The 20,611-nt window shown below is 42.5% G+C and overlaps 1 long non-coding RNA gene and 1 other non-coding gene across 2 annotated transcripts; one reads left to right on the forward strand and one right to left on the reverse strand.

Moving 5' to 3' along the window:
- The first annotated feature begins 1,356 nt into the window (after positions 1–1,356).
- Positions 1,357–9,241, forward strand: LOC123333463. The gene is made up of 2 exons (XR_006550882.2): positions 1,357–1,450; positions 6,912–9,241. It is a non-coding gene; the product is annotated as an uncharacterized LOC123333463 (long non-coding RNA).
- An 8,561-nt stretch (positions 9,242–17,802) lies between these two features.
- Positions 17,803–17,909, reverse strand: LOC112584857. Its single transcript, XR_003109242.3, has one exon. It is a non-coding gene; the product is annotated as a U6 spliceosomal RNA (small nuclear RNA).
- Positions 17,910–20,611: the final 2,702 nt, after the last annotated feature.

Below are 20,611 nucleotides of genomic sequence, written 5' to 3' on the forward strand. Positions count from 1 at the left end.
TTTCCCTTCCCCTCTTCACTCACAGGCCTTTTCCATTCTCTCCTCTGAGCTTGGCCAGGTGATCACACATCTGGGTGTTTATAAAACAAAGGTGTTTAGACTGCCTGGTCTACATCCTGCCTGGACCAGGAGCTGCAACATCCCAGCAGTTACAATCTCCCTTGTCAGCAGTGAGAGTATGCCTGCTGCTGCTGCTGCTAAGTCGCTTCAGTCGTGTCCGACTATGTGCGACCCCATATACAGCAGCCCACCAGGCTCCTCTGTCCCTGGGATTCTCCAGGCAAGAATACTGAAGTGAGTTGCCATTTCCTTCTCCAGAGCATGCCTAGGCCTTGAGCAAATAGTACTCTTTTGTTGTTTTTTTTTTTTTTAATGTATTTTTTAAATGTTTTCTGTACATAAAAAACAATACTGGTTCCCCATTTTTTCTTTTAAAATATCCTTTTTAAAACAAAATAAATTTAAGAATTCTGAAAAGATAGCAGTGTTCATGGAAGTATAATTTTTTTGACCAGAATCCCCATATAAACATTGTTGTTGTTCAGTCACTCAGTCGTGTCTGACTCTTTGCAACCCCTTGGACTGCAGCATGCCAGGCTTCCCTGTCCTTCACCATCTCCTGGAGCTTGCTCAAACTTATATCCATCGAGTCAGTGATGCCATCCAACCATCTCAACCTCTGTCGTCCCCTTCTCTTCCTGCCTTCAATCTTTCCCATAATCAGGGTCTTTTCCAATGAGACAGTTCTTCACATCAGGTGGCCAAAGCATTGGAGCTTCAGCTTCAACATCAGTCCTTCCAATGAACACCCAGGACTGATCTCCTTTAGGATGGACTGGTTGGATCTCCTTGCAGTCCAAGGGACTCTCAAGAGTCTTTTCCAACACCACAGTTCAAAAGCATCGATTCTTCAGTGCTCAGCCTTCTTTGTGGTCCAACTCTTACATGCATACATGACTACTGGAAAAACCATAGCTTTGATTAGACGGACTTTTGTTGGCAAATAATGTCTCTGCTTTTTAATATGCTGTCTAGGTTTGTCATAGCTTTTCTTCCAAGGAGCAAAAACACAGATGGAGCAATGAGATATTTAAACCAAAATCCAGCGGCAGTATTCACAACAAGACTTGATGACAGAGTATCCCCCTGATTCCACAAAATACAAGTGGGGGCACAACAGCCATGACCCTCCCCAGCATCACCGTGAGTGCGGGGAAAGTTGCAGGGAGCAGCAGTGTACCTGGACAGCTGAGGCCCTGTGCATGCTCAGTACAGGAGGAGCGCGAGCCCGCACCGCCCCTTTCCCAGCAGAGTCCCACGCATGCGTAGTACAGGAGCCAATGACCTACTGCAGAGCCTAGAGCTTGTGCTGTGCAGGATCCTGGCCAGGACTTGCAAGTGAGCCTGGAGGGACTTTGCAAACTCCACACTGAATGAGGCAGAGTCTAAGGTGAGCCATGAAAACCTCTGAATTCTCACTGAGCCCTGAGGGCTTTATTGGGACTGAACCCCACAGTAGACATGAACTATACGGAGTGGGATCAAAATTAAGTAGGATGGGAGCAGTAACGACTAAGGACAGCAGAAGCTCCTACTCCGGGTTAGAAGCTGGCGAGGCAGGAAAGGTGCTGGGCTGCCGCACGAAATTTCATGGGCACCAAACCACTCAGTTATCGAGATAAATGAGATTTTAATGGAATAATTTTTCAAAAAGCAAAATTAGTGCCAAAAACCTTGATGAGCGAAATATCAAATTTTTAGATAAAGGTAGAATTAATAACAGTTTGATGCTAAACCAACCTGGAGCCTTGAGGCAAAAGGGAAAAAAAATAGTGATTCCATCTTTATTACTGTGTTTTGGTAGAGTGTTCCAGAGCCCTTGAATCTACTGAAGAACCAGCTTCATAAACCAAAGTAACTAAAGAGACATTGCAGTAAGGATTAGTGTGTGCTGTAAATGTATAGTTATTCATAGAACTAAGATTAAATGAGGGTTAAAAAGAGATTATACTATGTAATTGAGAGTGTTTTGGGTCCTTGAACTCATCAATCAACAGAAATTGGTAAGACACCACAGAAGGAATTCAGGCAAGGCTTTCCTGGGACTTGTGCTATAGGACGAAGGAGCAAAAGCAAGTAGCAGGTGATCTTGTTTGCTCGTTGAGGAGGGCAGACTGATTCTTCACATGGGGTAAGGCTGGGGTGCATCGGCGGGTCAGGCCGGAAGGCTGGCTCGGGGAGTCTGCCCACCACCTCGCTGTTGCCACGTACAGGGACCATACGCGGTTCCCAGCTTTTGCTCCTGACGCCGCAGAAGTGGCAGTGGGCTTGCAGCCTTTGTGTATCTTCCTGTTCATAATTGCGCATGCATGCAGTTATTTTTGTCCCTTAAAGGTTTTTTGTGTTCTGTCGCTCCAGGAGATGTTTGTTAAGGTGCAAATGCTCAAGTAGTGGGACCCAGGTCCCAGCCTCTCCTAATGTTCTGAGAATGTAGATAACTGTGCAAACAAAAAATTGGAAAGGGAGAAGAGAATTGAAATGCCACACAGAAAAAGTTTTGCCTGTTTTCAGAAGTCACAACTAGTTCTGATATTATATTTTTCCTAGGATATCATAGGGTTGGTTTTTTTTCTTGTTGTTTTTGAGGTATCGTGACAGATAACATTGTTAGTTTCAGATGTACAAACATAAGGAAGGATCCAATATTTGTATATATTGTGAAATAATCACCAAAATAAGTCTCGGTAATATTGTCACCATACATAGGTATGAAAACTTTTGTGATAACTTTTAAGGTCAGAAAATCAATTTTCACCCCAGAATGAATTAACATTGAACATTATCCCCGGTAACATCTCAAAAAAAAAAAAAAAAAAAACCACACTTGACATTATGTTCACCTCAATGAAAGTGCACATCAATACCTAAAATTTCTAAGATACCTAAAATACCAAAAATTTCTTCAAAATTTTTGACCCTGAATCTGATGAAGCCTCTGAATAGAGTTGAAAATCTGCAGGAACTGTAGAATCTTAATCTACAGAGTCTCAGGGGCACACTTGGGGGACAGAAACAATGAAGAAACTCAAGGAGCGTAAGGAATATAATAATCAGGACAGTGAGTGCTTTTGGGAGTAGAGAGGTGGGTGAGGTTTGGAAGAGGCACAGGGAGGGTGTTCTGGTGTGGATGGAAAAGTACAATTTCTTGGCCCGGATGGTAGTTACGAGGGTATTCTTTTTTTTTTTTTTTTTTAAGTATAGGTGATTTACAACTCATTTCTGATATAAAACATAGTGATTCGAAATTTTATATGTAAAGCAATTATCCTCTAATTAAAAATAAATTATTTAAAATGTTATAGATTATACTCCATTTAAAGTTATTTAAAATATTGTCTATATTCTCTGGCTTGTAAAATGTATCCTTGTTGTTTATTTATTATTTCAATTTCAAAATATGTATACTGAGTGAAAGCAGCCAGATATAGAAATGTTATTCGTGTGAAATGTATACACTGCTATACTGAAAATGGATAACCAACAACGACCTACTGTATAGATCATGGAAAAATGAATACAGTTTAACATTAGGACAAAAAAAATTTTTTTTAATGCAGTGTTATTTTCAGTGGAAGGAAGCAGGTTAGTGGTTGCCTGGGGAGGGGAGGGGAGGAGGGAAGCATGGACTACAAAGGGGCATGAAGAAATTTTCAGGGGTGATGGATATGTTTACCTTAATTAGGCTGATGCTTTTCTGGGTATATACATATGTCAAACCTCACTGAATTGTACACTTTCAGCATGTGCAGGGTTTTGTACCTCATTTGTATATCCATGAATCTGAATTAGGAAGCACAGAGTGAACAATTATAATCAGTATTTTCCAGTCTGGTAGTAAGACACCCTGGGATGCTATGGAAAGTCTATCCTCCTGGCCTGCTGCTGAGTCCTCTGTGAAGCACTAGGTGAGTTGTGCTCAGGAATGTAGGGAAACCCCGGTGTGAAGTGAGTGGTGGCTGACAAAGAGCCTTCCCTCCTCTTAACCAAACCATCAGCAGCTGAAGCCAAATGAAACTCCTTGCAACAACAACCAGGGGAACACAAGTCTGTGATATCCTGGTTTCATACAAGGACGTGATGGTTAACTAATATATAACAAGGTTTTGTCATCAATCTCTCCGGGAAGAAGCTTTCTCAGCTCCCCAGCATTTTATATCATCGGATTAATTGTGAGAAAGCTAAGCGGGTGAGTGAAATGACTCTCCATAGCATCCATCTGATTCCATTTATCCAATCAAGATTCTGTCTCCTATTAAACACAAAGGATCTGTGCTTAGCATTTCATCTTGAAGGGTATTTGCTGGTTCCTGTTGTGGAAGAGATATTTACTGCCAGGTAAAGCATGCTGACATTTTCAGATATTTGTATAAAAGTAGTGGTGTGACTGGAGAAGGCAATGGCACCCCACTCCAGTACTCTTGCCTGGAAAAGCCCATGGATGGAGGAGCCTGGTGGGCTGCAGTCCATGGGGTCGCTACGAGTCGGACACTGTGCGACTTCACTTTCACTTTTCACTTTCATGCATTGGAGAAGGAAATGGCAACCCACTCCAGTGTTCTTGCCTGGAGAACCCCAGGGACGGGGGAGCCTGGTGGGCTGTCGTCTCTGGGGTCGCACAGAGTCGGACACGACTGAAGCGACGCAGCAGCAGCAGCAGCAGCAGCAGTGGTGTGACGGGCACTCACTAAAACGCTCTTGTTATTATGACTAATGTCAGGGATGTCTTTTGAGATTCGCTGAGCATGGCAGTCCCTCAGATTGAGTTTTCTGTCATGCCCTGTGTTGGGTTTTCTGTTTTTCTTAATTTGTGGCATTCTTTATATGTTATTGATTTGAACTCTTACTGTGTTATCTATGTCAAAACTATATCCTTCCACTTATCGCGCACTATAACCTGGGTTAGAGTGTCTTTTTTGGTGTCATTTCTGGTGCCTTTTTCCCTTTACGGTGGCTGTGCTTCCCATTTTACAGTAAAAACTTGAACTTCGTTTCTTTATTTAGCAAGACTGAAACTGGACAAAGAATTGAAAATAAAGTTTTAAACACTAGAAATGGAGGAGGAATTTAATATGGAAAACCTAAATAGCTAAATGGAAGGCAAATGCTGTGCTTAATAGATTCAACTAATAGCTAGTGTTTGGAAACGGAAAGTATTATCTTTCCATTTGGAAATAGACGAACTCTGTCAAGCAATAAGAAATTAGTTTTTGAGTAAGACAAGAAATACTGTACCAAAAATGTATTATAAACACAAGGAACAGCTTCCTGCCCATTTATTTGACATGTTAGGCTACATGAATAATTTTCTGGCCAACAAAGGTAAACAAAATTGAGTCTATCAATAGAAAGAACAGAAACTCCAAACAGACCACTTTCTAAAAAGAATTTTTAAAGTTGGTCACGCGTTCACCTAGGCATGGCCTGAGACGCTGATTCCTTGGAGCTCTCAGGTTTGTAATTATTTGACAAAGGCAACCTTACCCTAGCCCCAGCATCCATAAGCATCCCCACAACAATACAAGGGCCTTGAGTCTAAAGCATACACATGAAATTCCTAACACATACTTCCTTTATACATAGTAGCCTGTGTCTCTTCATCCTTTACCCCACCCTGCCCCCATACCCCTCTCCCCACTACCAACAACCAGTTTATTCTCTGTATCTGTGAGTCTGTTTCTGTTTTGTCATATACTTTCGTTTATTTTTTAGATTCCACACATAAATGATAACATACAGTATTTGTCTTTCTCTGAGTTCACTAAGCATAATATCCTTCAGGGTCATCCATGTTGTTCCAAGTGGCAAAATTTAATTCTTTTTATGGCTGAATAGTATTCCCCTATATATATAAATCTATCTATTTTATCAATTCATCATTGCTGGACACTTAGGTTGCTGCCATATTTTGGCTGTTGTAAATAATGTGGCTGTGAGCACTGGGGTGCATGTATCTTTTCGAATTTGTGTTTTCTTTGAATATATATCCAGGACTTTAGTTTATGCGAATGAACAAACAACTCCCCGGATTTCAGCAGCACGCCGCACCATATTCCCCACATGGTAGTGCTGCCTGGGTGCTCACACTGGGAAGACTGCACTTCTTCATGTGATCGTTCAGGAACCCAGAGTCTCCCATCCTGGGTCTCTTCTGTCCCTAGGACCTCATGCCCATCTGCGTCCATCAGCAGAAGGGGCCAGAATGTGAAGAAATGCTTGTGGGAGGTGATAATGGGCCCAGTCTAGAAGGACACACATCAGCTCCTCGCCTGCTGCATTGGCAGCAACGTGGCCCTACGGCCGCAAAAGAAGCTGGGAAGTCTTTCAGCTATGCTCCAAGAAGGGGGGCGGATTTTCATGGACAATTAACAGTATCATAATATCTCCTAGGAAAAATAAAAATGAGAGAAATCCCCTAAGGAAAGTACATTAAAAATGGACCTGGTGTGGCTAACAGAGACCAAAAATAAAGTGGAACCAAGCCGTGATGACAGACCTGGGGTTAAGTGCTGTGCTCTGAGATTTTAGAAAACCACAAACAAAAACTCTGACTCCCGATTCTGCTAGGGGTCCCACCTGGAAAAGCCCCAGAGGTGAAGCTCCAATGACAGCCGATCATCACAAACTGCAGTCCAGCTTCGAGGACTTGTGGTCAGGCTGCAGGGGCCATGCAGCCCTCTTACAAGTCTCCCAACTGTGCATTCTATGGGGTTTGCTTTTTAAAATTCCTCACTCCCATCACCTTCTGGGAAACTACATTCAGTTACAGTCAAAAGATTGCAAACCTGCCAACAATAAACCAGTCTTTTGCCTCCAGATAACCTTGATGTTTTCTGATTTATTTCTCATTTTAGGACGACATCAGCAATAGTGAGTAGCTCATTTAGATCTCTTTGTGTTTTCAAATATTTACTGACTGACTGCCATACGCCACTCACTGTGTGGAGAAGAAACTGAGGACTGCCTGAGCAGCATCTTGGGCTGGGAGAAGCGCTGAGGGGCCATTCTCCAGTGGTGGTGCCAGGCTCCTCGTTGCAGGGACGTCTCTTGTTGTGGAGCCACACAGCTGGGATGCAGACAAGGGAACCCAGCACGTCCCCACCCTCCCACTGCAGGGCCCCTGACAGCAGCCTCCTGTCCTCTGCTGAGGACCCGGGGTCTGACTCGGGGGCTCAGTGAACACTCCCCGAAACAGTGCACTTGGGAAGTGGCCTACTGTGTTATGGTAAAGACAGTGAGTTTCACCAGAAGGCACCCCAAACACTGAGTCTTGCAGAATTTGCTTTGCTCTAACAACAGAACTGTGGAAATGTGTCAGTTTGAAAGTTGGTTTCTTTGGGGGACAAGGCAGCGCAGCCCTGAAGCACTCATGCCATACCTCACATGGCCATCAGAGGGCGGTGTGTAGCGGCTTATGACCAACACGGCTCCATTCCAAACGGGATCCTTTTCAAGCGAGCCTTCCTCGGAACACGTTTTAGAAACTTACAGGATTTCTTACATTTACTTGCTTTTCTTCTCCAGTCTCCTTTGGAAACTAGTGAAAATCCACTACAAGTAATAAATGTAAGTAGAGCCAGTGGACGTTGTCCCTCGTGATAACATTGTAAGCATTTAAAATTGTGTGTCCAAACCGCACCCCCATCTGTGTGTGTAAAACATCTCGACGTAAGTGATGTGTTAGAGACATTTTTCAATCGTGTTGCTCCTTCTTTGTGATATGAATCTTTGGGTGGCAAGTGGTCTGCTCGTAAGACAGTGGGAATGTCCCTGATGCCCTAGGAGACAAAATGGGAGTCGTTTCGTCAGTAGGTCTCAGTGGGAGCTGGTAAAGGGGGCAGATCTCCTGCTCAGCACAGCCAAGGTCGGGTCCGCACTGTCTCCTGTCCCCAAAACGCTGAGTCTGCTTCCCACCGCAGGAACTTTGCTAAAATCCTGTGTATTCTGAAGGAGCATCATGGTCAGAAGACTGAACAATGGTTATAATGATTGGGGGGGAGAGATAAGATTATGTATTTTCAGTTCTTTATTTTGAGTTAACGTTTGTAAACAGTGTTTGCAGGGGTCGAGCCTCATTCCTTTCAACATGGATGTTACATTCCCCCAGCACATTTTGTGGACTGTTCTGTCTCTCCCCCATTGAATTATCTGCCACTCTTGTCAAAAATCATTGACCACATATGTGAAGGCTTGTTTCTGGGTTCTGAATGCTATTCCGCTGAGCGATAATGCTGTCTTTATGCCAGTACCAAACTATTTTGGTTATTGTATTTGTGCGATGTTTTGAAACTGGGAAGTGTGTGTCCTCTCAACATGGTTTTTCTTCCTTAACATTACTTGACTATTTGGGGGTCTGTTAGGAGTAAAGTATTTTAGGATAGGCTTTTTGATTTAGGATGGAGTTTTGAAGGGATTGCATCAAATTATCAATTACAATGGGTAGTATTGAGATCTTAGCAGTAAATTGTCCAAACGGTGAAAATGCGGTTTGTCTCATATAATCTCTTAACAAGTTAGGCAAGCTTGCCTTGCAGTCTTCACCTCCTTGGTTAAGTTAATTACTAAGTAGTTTATTCTTTCTGACATATTTGTAAATAAAAGTGTCTTAATTTCCTTTCCAAGTCTATCATATTTGCATATAGAAATGCAAATGATATCCAGTGTTGACTTTCATATTATTTGCTGAATTATTATTTATAACATTATTTTTGTGACTTCCTTAGGATTTCTAAATAGATCATGTCATGTGTGAACAGAGATAATTCTACTACTTTTAAAATTTGAATGTAAGTGATTTATTCATTGATTCTGTTATTGATGTGTTTCCTAAGTGCAGTGGCTAAAACTGCCACTTTTACATTGCTTAAAAGTGGTAAAACAGCATGCTTACATGTTTCCTGATCTCAGAAGAAAAGTTTTCAGTCTCTCACCACTGACTGTGAGGTCGGCTGCATGTATTCTATACATGGCATTGATTACGTTGATTACCTTCAAAACTAGTGTGTTGAGTGTTCTTTTTTTAATCATGAAAGTATTCTTGAACTTCTTCAATTGCTTTCTAAGCATTAATTGTGGTGATCCTGATTTTTTTTCCTTCATTCTGTTAATGTGATGTATCACACCAATGCATTTTCCTAGGTTGGTGCGTCCTCTCAATCCAGAAATAAATTTCACTTGTTCATGATTCTAATTCTTATTATATAAATAGATTCAAGTGATTAATATGTCAATAAATACATGTGCACTCCCAGCCTCAGCTCAGGCTGTCTGAACCCTGGTATGCTGGCAGGCAGTGCCAGGATTCCATGCTGAATCCCAGAGCTGTATGTCTAGCTCCTGATCGCTGTTTTACAGTCAATGACTGACACAGGCCAGCATTCCCCCATTCTTGCCTCCGTGTCTCACTCCATTCCTTCCTTCTGGAATTCGTCCACTTCTTCCTTTAATACATCCTTCCTCACTCTTAATGAGAGCCTGAGAGGTACAAACTCTCATGATCTTTTTTATCTGAAAAAGTTCGTATTTTATTCTTGAGTAAGAGTTCAGAGTGAAATCTCTACGGGCATTTTTGTGATGTTTCCCTCGCCATGTGAAGGTGCACCTCATTGTCCTGCCCTGAGCTGTGATTGCCCCCCGGTCTGCTATTTGCTCTCACTGTCGTCTGACTTCCTTCCTCTGTGATAAAGTCCTCAATTGTCTTTAACTGATTTAATTGACTGTCTTCAATTAAATCAGGAAAGGAGTACATCAAGGCTGTACATTGTCACTCTGCTTATTTAAATTATATGCAGAGTACATCATGCAAAATGCCAGGCTGGATGAAGCACAAGCTGGAATCAAGATTGCCAGGAGAAATATCAATAACCTCAGACATGCAGACGACACCACCCTTATGGCAGAAAGTGAACAAGAACTAAAGAGCCTCTTGATGAAAGTGAGAGAGAGTGAAAAAGTTGGCTTAAAGCTCCACATTCAGAAAACTAAGATCATGGCATCTGGTCCCATCATTTCATGGCAAATAGATGGGGAAGCAGTGGAAACAGTGGCTGACTTTATTTTGGGGGGCTCCAAAATCACTGTAGATGGTGACTGCAGCCATGAAATTAAAAGACCCTTACTCCTTGGAAGGAAAGGTATGACCAACCTAGATAGCATATTAAAAAGCAGAGACATTACTTTGCCAGCAAAGGTCTGTCTACTCAAGGCTGTGGTTTTTCCAGTGGTCATGTATGGATGTGAGAGTTGGACTATAAAGAAAGCTGAGTGCCAAAGAGTTGATGCTTTTGAACTGTGGTGTTGGAGAAGACTCTTGAGAGTCCCTTGGACTGCAAGGAGATCCAACCAGTCCATCCTAAAGGAAATCAGTCCTGAGTATTCATTGGAAGGACTGATGCTGAAGCTGAAACTCCAATACTTTGGCTACCCGATGCAAAGAAATGATTCATTTGAAAAGACCCTGATGCTGGATAAGATTAAGGGCGGAAGGAGAAGGGGACGACAGCAGATGAGATGGTTGGATGGCATCACCAACTCCATGGACATGAGTTTGAGTAAGCTCTGGGAGTTGGTGATGGACAGGGAAGCCTTGCATGCTGCAGCCCATGGAGTAGCAAAGAGTCGGACACAACTGAGCAACTGAACTGAACGGAACTGTCTTCTGCAGTCCCTTACTGTAGGGCAAAGCTCGAATTTATTTTTATGTTTCCTGCATAAGACTTGGATCTGTAGACCCATGTTTCCAAAAATTCTGAAAATATCGAATCTATTCCTTCACCAGTCCTCCCATTTCTCATCCTTAAGTCCCACTTGCATTAGACTCTTTCTCTCTGTATGTATGTGTGTGTGTGTGTGTGTGTGTGTGTGTGTGTTGTCATGTTCAGGACATTTCTACTTATTGGCACTTTTGTAAAGTGTTATCTTGGTTTTTAATCAGAAAAGGATATTGAATTTTCTCCAATGCATTTTCAGACCCTATGGAGATGAACATATAGAATTCTTCTTAAATATCATTTCCTTCAATTTCCTCCCAAAACAGACACTTCACTTATCACCCTGGTTAAAACAAAGCATCCCTCACTCTCCACCTCAACCCCCTTCCTCTGTTTACTAATATCTATAGCACTTAGAGGCTAGTAAAGTAATGCTCAAAATTCTCCAAGCCAGGCTTCAGCAATACGTGAACCATAAACTTCCAGGTGTTCAAGCTGGTTTTAGAAAAGGCAGAGGAACCAGACATCAAATTGCAAACATCCGCTGGATCATCAAAAAAGCAAGAGAGTTCCAGAATAACATCTATTTCTGCTTTATTGACTATGCCAAAGACTTTGACTGCGTGGATCACAATAAACTATGGAAAATTCTGAAAGAGATGGGAATACCAGACCACCTGACCTGCCTCTTGAGAAACCTATATGCAGGTCAGGAAGCAACAGCTAGAACTGGACATGGAACAACAGACTAGTTCCAAATAGGAAAAGGAGTACATCAAGGCTGTATATTGTCACCTGCTTATTTAACTTATATGCAGAGTACATCATGAGAAATGCCGGGCTGGATGAAGCACAAGCTGGAATCAAGATTGCCAGGAGAAATATCAATCACCTCAGATATGCAGATGACACCACCCTTATGGCAGAAAGTGAAGAGGAACTAAAAAGCCTCTTGATGAATGTGAAAAAGGAGAGTGAAAAAGTTGGCTTAAAGCTCAACATTCAGAAGACTAAGATCATGGCATCTGGTCCCATCACTTTATGGTAAATAGATGAGGAAACAGTGGAAACAGTGTCGGGCTTTATTTTTGGGGCTCCAAAATCACTGCAGATGGTGACTGCAGCCATGAAATTAAAAGACGCTTACTCCTTGGAAGGAAAGTTATAACCAACCTAGATAGCATATTAAAAAGCAGAGATATTACTTTGCCAACAAAGGTTCGTCTAGTCGGGCTATGGTTTTTCCAGTGGTCAAGTATGGATGTGAGAGTTGGACTGTGAAGAAAGCTGAGTGCCAAAGAATTGATGCTTTTGAACTGTGGCGCTGGGGAAGGCTCTTGAGAGTCCCTTGGACTGCAAAGAGATCCAACCAGTCCATCCTAAAGGAGACCAGTCCTGAGTATTCATTGGAAGGACTGATGCTGAAGCTGAAACTCCAGTACTTTGGCCACCTCATGTGAAGAGTTGACTCATTGGAAAAGACTCTGATGCTGGGAGGGATTGGGGGCAGGAGGAGAAGGGGACGACAGAGGATGAGATGGCTGGATGGCATCACTGACTCGATGGACATGAGTTTGGGTGAACTCCAGGAGTTGGTGATGGACAGGGAGGCCTGGTGTGCTGCGATTCATGGAGTCGCAAAGAGTCAGACATGACTGCGAAACTGAACTGAACTGAACTGATAGCACTTAGAATCAGACACTGGCGGCCTGAATCACAGGCTGTCTTATTCCGTTTGGGCAACTGTAACAAATGCCACAGACTGGGTGTCATATAAACAACAGAAATTTATTTCTCACAGTTGTAGATGCTGGGAAGTCCGATCCCCCGTCTGGTGAGGCCCACTTTCTGGTTCATGGGTTCATACTTCTGCTGTGTCCTCCCATCTCAGAAGGGACAAGAGGGCTCTCCCAGGCCTCTTTTACAAGGACACTCATCCCTTCATGACGCCTCTGCCTTCTGACCCAATTGCCACCCAAAGGCCCCACCTCCTAATACCATCACCTCCGGGGTTAAGATGTCAGCGTAGGAATTTGGGGCACATAAATATTCAGTCCACAGCACAGGCCTAGTGATTATCCCCTCAGAGGAGTCTCTTTCCTCCTCACCCAGAACCTAGATGACAGTTTCCTCCATGAGTGGAATGTTTCCTACTCAACGTTCTATGAGGGGCACAATCCACCAGTAGACTCGGCTTTATATGTGTAGGTTGGGGAGGGGGTGTCTCTCCCCGCCCCTTCCTGATCTTTGCCTCCTCTTCCATCAAAAAGCTGGAGAAGGAAATAGCAACCCACTCCAGTACTCTTGCCTGGAAAATCCCATGGACAGAGAAGCCTGGTAGACTATGGTCTACCATAGTCCATGGGATCACAAAGAGTCGGACACAACCGAGTGACTTCACTTTCACTTTTCACTTTCCATCAAAAAGCAGTAAAGTTCGGTCACTCACTTCGTTCTGTGGACCAGGGGCAGGACCCCACCCTGGCAGCTGGGTCACAAACTTGCACCTGTTTTCCCTTCCCCGCTTCACTCCCAGGGCCTTTTCCGTTCTCTCCTCTGAGCTTGGCCAGGCCATCACACGGCTGGGGGTTTGTAGCACAAGGGTGTTTAGGCTGCGGGGTCTACATCCTGCAGGGACCAGGAGCTGTCAGCTCCCAGCAGTTACAATCTCCTTTGCTAGCAATGACCGCAGTAGACCTTGAGCAAACAGGACTCTTTTGTGGTTTTTAATGTATTTTTGAAATGCTTTCTGTACACACACACACACACAGAATTCTGGTTTTCCATTGTTTTCTTTTAAAATATTCTTTTTAAAACAAAATAAATTCTGGAAAGATGGCAGTGTTTATGGAAGTATAGCTTTTGTCGTCCAGAATCCCCACATAAACACAGATGGATCCATAAGATATTAAAACCAAAACCCATAGGCAGTATTCACAAGACTAGATGACAAGGTATTCCCCTGTGACCACAAAATACAAGTGGGTGGACAATAGCCATGACCCTGCCCAGCATCACCTTGAGTGCGGGGCAAGTAGAAGAAAGCGTGAGCTGACGCCTGAGAGCGGCGCATGCTCAGTGCAGGAGTGGCGGGAGCCCGCGCTGCGTTCTTCCTCGGACAGCCCGAGGCATGCGCGGTGCAGGAACTAAATGACCCACAGCACAGCCTAGAACTTGTGCAGTGCGGGAGCCTGGCCAGGACCTGCTGCTGAGCGGGAGAAGGACTCGGCCAACTCCACGCTGAATGAAACAGAGTCTAAGGTAAGGCATGAAAGTCTTTGAATTTTCACATTGCATGCTAAGTTGCTTCAGTCGTGTCCAACTCTTTGGAACCCCTTGGACCATAGCCTTCCAGGGTTCTCTGTCCTTGGGATTCTCCGGGCAAGAATACTGGAGTGGGTTGCCTTGCGCTTCTCCAGGGGATCTTCCCAACACAGGGATCAAACCCGTGTCTCTTAGTCTCCTTTTTTCTTCTTCTTTTTTTTTTCTCTTAGTCTCCGGCATTGGCAGGCGGGCTCTTTACCACTAGTACTACCTGGGGAAGCCCCGTGCCAGAAATCCCTTGGGACTGGGTTCCCACAAGGGACATCAGCTATAAGAAGTGGAATCAAAATTAAGTAGGATAGCAGCAGTAAAGATAAAGGACAGCAAAGCTCCTACTCAAGGGCTAGAAGCAGGAGAGACAGGAAAGGCACTGGCAGCCTGCACAGAATTTTAGGGACTCCAGACAACTCAGATATCAAGATAAATGAGATTTTAATGTAACAACTTTTCCAAAAAAAAAAAAAAAAAAAAATTTAAATTCTCAAAATCCTTGATAAGTAACATATCAAACTTTTAGATAAAGGCAGAGTTAGTAACAGTCTGAGGCTGAACCATCCTGGAGCCTTGAGGCAAAAAGAGAAATCTGTGATATCGATCCCTGTCTTTATTACAGAAGAGTGTTCCAGAGCCCTCCTTGAGGAATCTAGGAAAGAACCTGCTTCAGAAACCAAGTAACTAAAGAGACATTGCAATAAGGATTAGTGTGTGCAATAAACATATAGGTATTGTAAAATTAAGATTAAATGAGAGTAAAGAGATTATACTATGTAACGGATAAGATTCAGGTCCTTGGACTTGTTCATCAACAGAAATTGATAAGGTGCCACATTTGTATGCAGGTCAGGAAGCAACAGTTAGAACTGGACATGGAACAACAGACTGGTTCCAAATAGGAAAAGGAGTTCGTCAAGGCTGTATATTGTCACCCTGTTTATTTAACTTATATGCAGAGTACATCATGAGAAACGCTGGACTGGAAGAAACACAAACTGGAATCAAGATTGCTGGGAGAAATATCAATAACCTCAGATATGCAGATGACACCACCCTTATGGCAGAAAGTGAAGAATTTAAAAGCCTCTTGATGAAAGTGAAAGTGGAGAGTGAAAAAGTTGGCTTAAAGCTCAACATTCAGAAAACAAAGATCATGGCATCCGGTCCCACCACTTCATGGGAAATAGATGGAGAAACAGTGGAAACAGTGTCAGACTTTATTTTTCTGGGCTCCAAAATCACTGCAGATGGTGACTGCAGCCATGAAATTAAAAGACGCTTACTCCTTGGAAGGAAAGTTATGACCACTCTAGATAGCATATTCAAAGGCAGAGACATTACTTTGCCAACAAAGGTTCGTCTAGTCAAGGCTATGGTTTTTCCTGTGGTCATGTATGGATGTGACAGTTGGACTGTGAAGAAGGCTGAGCACCGAAGAATTGATGCTTTTGAACTGTGGTGTTGGAGAAGACTCTTGAGAGTCCCTTGGACTGCAAGGAGATCCAACCAGTCCATTCTGAAGGAGATCAGCCCTGGGTGTTCTTTGGAAGGAATGATGCTAAAGCTGAAACTCCAGTACTTTGGCCACCTCATGCGAAGAGTTGACTCATTGGAAAAGACTCTGATGCTGGGAGGGACTGGGGGCAGGAGAAGGGGACGACAGAGGATGAGATGGCTGGATGGCATCACTGACTCGATGGACGTGAGTCTGAGTGAACTCCGGGAGTTGGTGATGGACAGGGAGGCCTGGCGTGCTGCGATTCATGGGATCGCAAAGAGTCAGACACCACTGAGCGACTGATCTGATCTGATCACAGTAGGAATGCAGAGGAGGCTTTATTGGGATTTTAGTTTGCTGCAGCACTAGGGAGTGAATACAAGGAACAGGCGCCCTTGCTCACTCTCACAGGAGGGCGGGCCAGCTCTTTAAATGGGATAAGGGTGGGGTGGATCCTTGGCTCAGGCTCAGGTCTGGCTCAGGGAGTCTGCTGCACCGCCTTGGTGGTGCTGTGCGCAGGGATCATGTGCTGTTCCCTGCTTCTGCTTCTGACACCTCAGAAGTGGCAGTTGGTCTGGGGCCTTTTGTATCTTATTGTTCCTAATTGCATGTGAATGCAGCTATTTTCAGTCCCTTAGACTTTTGTTTGGTGTTGTGTTGCTCCAGAAGATGTTTGTCCAGATGCAAGTGCTTAGGTTGAGGGTCCAGGTAACAGCATTTCATAATGGCTTCATGTTCAGAGAATGTAGACATGGCACAAAGGAAAAATGAGGGAGAGGGAGGAAAGAATTGCAATAGCATGCAGAAAGTGTTCACTGTTTTCAGAAGCCACAACTAGTTCTGCTATATTTTCCCTAGGATATCACAATGGGTTTTTTCAGGTAAGTTGACTTCTAACATGATTAGTTTCAGATATACAACATAATATTTTGTTACTTGCATATATTGTGAAATAATCACCACAGTAAGTCTAGATGAGATCTGTCACCATGCATGGGTATAAAACTTTTCTCTTATGAGAACTTTTAAGGTCTCTTAGCAACTTTCAAATATGCAAGATAGTATTACTGACTGGGGGCTTCCCTGGTGGCTCAGAGGGTAAAGCGTCTGCCTGCAATGCGAGAGACCCGGGTTCGATCCCTGGGTCGGGAAGATCCCCTGGAGACGGAAATGGCACCCCACTCCAGCACTCTTGCCTGGAAAATCCCATGGACGGAGGAGCCTGATAGGCTACAGTCCATGGGGACACAAAGAGTCGGACACGACTGAGCGACTTCACTATTACTGACTATTGTCATCATACTGCGTCTTATATCTCCATGATTTATTTATATTAAAACTATGTTAGTACCTTTTTACCTTCACTCATTTTGCCATTTCACCTCCTGCCTCTGGCAACACCAATCTGTTCTCTGTATCTGTGAGCTTGGTTTTTGTTGTTGGGGTTTTTTATTTTTTTTTTGGAGGGGGAGGGATGTTATTTTGTTTTTAAGATTTCACATATGAGTGAGATCATGCAGTATTTACCTTTCTCTGAGTTATTTCACTTAGCGTAATGTCCTCAAGGTCCCTCCACATTGTCACATGCTGTGATTTCATTCTTTCATTTGGCTGAGTAATAGTTGATTGTATACCTATATCAAAATTTCTTTATCCATTCATCTCTCATTGGACACTTTGGATTGGTTCCATAGCTTGGCTATTGTAAATAATGCTGCAATGAGCATAGGTGTGCATATATCTTTTCTAAGTTACTGTTTTCCTTTTCTTCAGATAAATACCAGAAGTAGAATTGCTATGTCTTGTGGTAGTTCTATTTTTAATTTTCTGGGTAAACTCCATACTGTGTTCCATACTGACTGCACCAATTTACATCCCCACAAACAGTGCACAGGGGTTCCTTTGTCTCAACATTCTTCCCAGCAGTTGTTACTTGTTGTCCTTTTTGATAATAACCTTTCTGATAGGTGTGAACTGGTATCTCATTATGGTTTTGATTAGCATTTCCCAGATGATTAGTGATGTTGAGCATGCTTTCAGGTACCTATTGACCATATGGATATCTTCATAAAAATGTTTATTCAGACCCTCTGCCCATTTTTTTCTTTTTTTGGTTTATTTTTATTTTATTTTATTTTACTTTATTTTTATTTATTTTTTTAATTTTATTTTATTTTTAAACTTTACATAATTGTATTAGTTTTGCCAAACATCAAAATGAAAAATATGGAATGCTTCACGAATTTGCATGTCATCCTTGTGCAGGGGCCATGCTAATCTTCTCTGTATCGTTCCAATTTTAGTATATGTGCTGCCGAAGCAAGCACGCCTCTACCCATTTTTTAATCAGAGTGTTCATTTGTTTGTATGCCATTGAGTTGTATGAGTTCTTTATATATTTTGTATATTAACCACTTATCAGATACATGATTTGCAAATATTTTTTCCCATTCCAGGGGGACCTTTTCGTATTATTGATTATTTCCTTTGCTATGCAGAAGCTTTTTAGTTTGATATAGTCACACTTGTTTATTTTTGCCTTTGTTTCCTTTTCATTTTGGAGTAAGACCCAAAAAATCATCACCAAGACTGAGGTCAAGGGGCTTACTATCTGTTTTTTTCCTAGGAGTTTTATAGTTTTAGGTCTTACATCCAAGACTTTAGTCCATTTTGAGTTAACTCTTGTGGTATGGTGTGAGACAGTGGTCCAGCTTCATTCTTGCACATGTGGATGTCCACTTACCATTACCATTTACTGAAGAGACTGTCCTTTCCCCATTCTGTATTCTTCTCTGTTTGTCATAGATTAACTGACCATATATGCATGAATTTATTTATAGGCTCCCTGTTCTGTTCCATTCACCAGTGTGTGTGTTTATGACAATATCATACTGTTTTGATATTTGCAGTTTTGTAATATAGTTTGAAATTAGGAAGTGCCTCCCTATTTATCCTTCTTGCTCAAGATTGCTTTGGCTATTGAGTGTCTTTTATGTTTCCATACCAACTTTAGGATTGTTTGTTCTATTTCTGTGAAAAATGCCATTGGAATTTTGATAAGGATTGCATTCAGTCTGTCGGAGAAGGCAATGGCACCCCACTCCAGTACTCCTGCCTGGAAAATCCCATGGACGGAGGAGCCTGGTAGGCTGCAGTCCATGGGGTCTTGAAGAGTCGGACACAGCTGAGCGACTTCACTTTCACTTTTCACTTTCATGCATTGGAGAAGGAAATGGCAACTCACTCCAGTGTTCTCATCTGGAGAATCCCAGGGACGGGGGAGCCTGGTGGGCTGCCGTCTATGGAGTCGCGCAGAGTTGGACATGACTGAAGTGACTTAGCAGCAGCAGCAGCATTCAGTCTGTAAATTGCTTTGGGTAGCTTGGATGTTTCACCTAATTCTTCCAATTCATGAGGATGGCATATCTTCCCATTTAGTCCTGTCTTCAATTTCTTTCATCAGTGTTGGCTTTATTTATTTATTTTTGGTTGTATAGTTTTACTTATTTATTTTTTAATTGAAGGATAATTGCTTTACAGAATTTTGTTGTTTTCTATCAAACCTCAACATGAATCAGCTATAGGTATACATATATCCCCTCCCTTTTGAACCTCCCTCCCATCTCGCCCCTCTAGTTTGATACAGAGCCCCTGTTTGAGTTTCCTGAGACACAGAGGAAATCATTAGTGTTTTTAATGCTATTATAGATATTGTTAATCTGAACTTACGTGTGCATCAGTTGAGATGAAAAAAATGACTGATTGGGTATTCTAACTCAGTTATCCCCTGTGTCCTTGAGAACACAGTGTGGGAGAAAGGAGATACAGATGTCACAGAAGAGAGAAAGTAAAAATCTTACAGTTCTCAATTTGAATTGGATGTACCTTTATAAACTATTAGAGTAGTTTATTCTATATGTTGGAGAAGGCAATGGCACCCCACTCCAGTACTCTTGCCTGGAAAACCCCATGGATGGAGGAGCCTGGCTGGCTGCAGTCCATGGGGTCGCTAAGAGTCGGACACAGCTGAGCAACTTCACTTTCACTTTTCACTTTCATGCACTGGAGAAGGACATGGCAACCCACTCCAGTGTTCTTGCCTGGAGAATCCCAGGGATGGCAGAGCCTGGTGGGCTGCCGTCTCTGGGGTCACGCAGAGTCAGACACGACTGAAGTGACTTAGCAGCAGCAGCAGCAGCATTCTATATGTAATATCTAGCTCTTCCCACTGAAAAGACCTAGAAACAATGGCCAAACTAGAAGCAAGGAGCATCCCTAACATTTCAGTGTTCAGTATTTAATATTCAGGATTATTTCCTACTAAAAGAAACCAAGGCTTCTTGGAAAAATGACTGATTCTAGTCCTGGGTGGAAATACACAAGATGAACTTAAAACATCTTGCTAAACCAGATATCAGAAAGCATTCAGATTATTAGGGTCAGTTCAAAATAACTTAAGAGTAACATGAAGAGGTTCCAACTGGTGAAAGATGGGACAGTTTGAATATCAATATATGTAATAACTGTAAAGTATTAAAAGCCATCAAATTGGTTTTAATCCTTGACTTTATCATTTTTAATTAATTTATCGTCTTTGAAGGATGACAGGGTAGCAATTCATTCTCTTGATAATGGATAAAGGAAAAGTAGGAAACATCTATCCTGCCTTCCTCTATAAGCTGTTCTACCAGGTGACCAAATAGTAGATGAAGAGAAGAATGTCTTTATAAAATTAATCCAGGTGATAAATGAAAAAAAAATGATGTAATTAGACTATCATCATTTTTCACCCCAAGTGGATTAATGAATGTAAGTGTTGGATATCATCTCTGGTAGTATCTCAAAAAAAAACAACAGATACCTTGAATTATGTGCCCCTCGATAAAAGAGCACATCAGTACCTAGAGTGTCATCAAAAATCTTGATTCTGAGCTTGATCAAGCCTCTGAATACACTTGAAAAGTTGCAGGAAATGTAGAGAACAGAGGGATGTGTTGAACTGCATCCTAGAATACAGTCTGTAAAATCA

Source organism: Bubalus bubalis, chromosome 4 (genome assembly GCF_019923935.1).
Source record: "Bubalus bubalis isolate 160015118507 breed Murrah chromosome 4, NDDB_SH_1, whole genome shotgun sequence".
NCBI classification, from domain to species: Eukaryota; Metazoa; Chordata; class Mammalia; order Artiodactyla; family Bovidae; genus Bubalus; species Bubalus bubalis.